The 2707-nt window shown below is 66.6% G+C and overlaps 1 long non-coding RNA gene across 2 annotated transcripts; it reads left to right on the top strand.

The window, feature by feature from the left end:
* The first annotated feature begins 903 nt into the window (after positions 1 to 903).
* Positions 904 to 2173, top strand: LOC129152167 (uncharacterized). Of its 2 annotated transcripts, none has more exons than XR_008558905.1 (4): positions 904 to 927; positions 1068 to 1285; positions 1803 to 1872; positions 2004 to 2173. It is a non-coding gene; the product is annotated as an uncharacterized LOC129152167 (long non-coding RNA). The 2 variants fall into 2 exon arrangements; XR_008558904.1 differs by having other exon boundaries at positions 1747 to 1872.
* Positions 2174 to 2707: the final 534 nt, after the last annotated feature.

Raw genomic sequence — 2707 nt, 5'->3', positions numbered from 1 at the left:
TTCCCGGGCTCCCCGTTTCCGGTCGAGGCCAGCTTCCTCAGGCCCTGAGCACAGCTGGTCCCGGGCGGCCGAGGGAGGTGTCGCTGTCCTCACGGGACAGTTCCGGGAGGGGTGCCCCGCCCAGCCCTGCCCGGCCCGGCCCGGCGCGGGCACTGCCGCCTGCGGGTCTCCTCGGCTGCACAGGAGTTAATCGCAGGGTGCCCCCCACCACGTGTGCACAGTCAAATTCCAGGAACGCTTTCCATTAAGGGCTCGCAGCCGACTTCATTTACATTAATAAGAACCAGAGCGCGGGTGGGGGTGGGCGCTGCCGGCTGCTCAGGCTTCGCGTGAGTCTGGAGGGGCCGCCGCGCAGCCAGGGGGCCGGTCGTAGAGGCCCGGCCACGCCCAGCCGGGCAGGAGCAGGGCCCGCCAGCCCTCGGAGGTCCCAGTCCTTCCCAGTCGGAGGGGATGGCAGAGCCCGTCTGGGTGGGAGAAGACCCCACCCGGGGAAATGGCGAGGGCAGAGGCAGGCGCCCTGGTGCCCACGAGCTGCTGATGGACACGGGCAGCCAGGGCCTCAGTTTACCCGTCTGTATGGGGGCCGCTCCTTCTCCCCCCACCAGCGGTGGCTGCAGGTGTTGGAAGGGAAGGCTCTGAGCTGAGCCAACCCACCTGGGAAGCACACGCCCTCCTCAGCCTCCCAGCCTCCCGCCCTGCCTGTGGGCCCTAGAGCTGAGCAGTGGGCCCTGAGCCTGGAGCCCAGGAGCCTGGTGGGCTGGAACCCCAAGATCCGCCTCCGGGGAAGGAGGGAGCCCCAGTGACTGCGTGCGTGAGCCTGCGTGTGCCTGCGCTCCGCCAGCCTGCGCCCCGCGGCCCTTCCCCTTCCCAGCTCGCAGCTGGCTTCCTTCCTTCCTTCCTTCCGGCCGCAGGCTGCAGTGCGCACAGGTGAGCGCTCTGCCCTGTGCGGGTGGGCCGGGCGGGCCGGGCGGGCCTCGGGAGGGTGTTCGGGAGCTTGCACGGTTGGCTCACCCACGGGGCGGGGTGGGGAGGTCGGGCTCTACAGGCATCTGCGTGTCCTACCCCAGCACACACCTCGGTGCCGGGAGACACGCCTGCTGCGCGGTGACTTGCAGGCCTGTGCGTGCATGCGTGTGCCTGTGGGTGCAGAGGCCGCCCCTCGGCCCGCCAGGAGGACGGTGCCCCCACGAGTCAGGATCGAGCCCAACCTTGCCTGTTGGGCCCACACATCTTGAGAGGGCATCCTGGGGCACTGAACCAGCCTCTGCCCCACCCCAGGGCCCAGGTAAAGGGGTGCTGGGGACACAGTTACGTCCATGAATCCTCCAACAGCTCTGTCCAGCCAGACTTGGGGTGTGGGACCTGCCTGGAGCTGGGGCCCGGCCTGTGTGCGTCAGCTCCGGGGCCTCCGTGGGCAGGAAGGCGGGCAGGGGTCCTGGCCAGGGCTCCTGGCCCCTCCTTCCTCCCCTCTGCCTGCTGCAGCCCGGCCTGCCCATCAGCGTGCAGAATTCACCGCTGCTACTTGGCTGTCGTAGGCCCTCTTATCTGGCGGCAGCCAGGGGGTGGAGCAGATCCGACTCCCCCAGACCCAGCGGCCCCCACCCTGCGTTATCTTGTCCCCACAGCCTCCTCCCACCCCCAGCAGCCTCAGACCTTTCCGCTCCGCTTCCCAGCATCCTCTCGGCCTTGCTTTGTCTGCAGTTGTCTTTTTTCCTGCCTCTCCCTGCCTGTCTTCTCTCTCCCCAGGGCATTGGGGTGGGGGTGGGCATCCCAAGGCTGAGCTCACTCCATCCTCAACACAGCAGCGGGAGCACGTCCTGCCCAGAGCGGGAGCCCGACCCTGTGCCTGCAGCCAAGGCCGGTCTTCGCCAGGTGACTGCTGTGGCTCCAGGCCAGCTGGGGGGGCGGGGGCACATCTGGGGCAGAACCAGGCTCAGCACTTCCCAGCCTGGTAGCCTCCAGCAGCTGCTCTTCTCTGAGCCTCGGTTTCCTTTTTAAACCAGATGGCCCGGCTGGTGTGGCTCAGTGGTTGAGTGTCGACCTATGAACCAGGAGGTCATGGTTGGGTTCCCGGCCAGAGCACGCCTGGGTTGCGGGCTCGATCCCCGGTGCGGGGCGTGCAGGAGGCAGCCGATCCATGATTCTCTCTCATCACTGATGTTTCCCTCTCTCTCTCCCTTCTCTGAAATCAATAAAAATATATTAAAAAAATAAACCAGATGAAAGTGGTGCAGGGACTAAGTGGGGTGGGGGCGGTGCTCCTGGCTTGAACCTCCTGCTGGCCCCCCCCTCCTGTTTCGGGAGGCTGGGTGAGAGCAGTGGGCACCCCGTCTCCATCTGAGAGCCCTGGCAGCTCAGCCCCAACTCGCTGGGCTGTAGAGACAGAGGCTGCGGGTCCGCTGTGGGCCCTGCCAGGGGAGTGTGTCTGTGAGTCAACCATCAGGCAGAGGGCGAAGGAGTGTGAGGGCAGAAATGCCTTTTATCGACTGGACTGCAGAAGTGGCCGCCCGGGTCGGAGAACTGTGGAGACTGAAGCACTTAGTGCCGGCCTGGCTCTGGTCCTCAGCTGAGCAACAGCTGCCCCTTCCAGCCAGGGGGTCCCTGGGGTAGGACTGTCAGGAACACGCAGGGCCGGCCCCACACGGAGCTTCCAGGCTGAGTTCCAGCCAGGTTTCCCCGAATCCCGAAGACCCTGGGACCCTCGGCA

Source organism: Eptesicus fuscus, chromosome 18 (assembly GCF_027574615.1).
Source record: "Eptesicus fuscus isolate TK198812 chromosome 18, DD_ASM_mEF_20220401, whole genome shotgun sequence".
In the NCBI taxonomy this organism is placed as follows: Eukaryota; Metazoa; Chordata; class Mammalia; order Chiroptera; family Vespertilionidae; genus Eptesicus; species Eptesicus fuscus.
The sequence above is the reverse complement of the archived record's forward strand: the minus strand, read 5'-3'. Positions and strand labels throughout refer to the sequence as shown.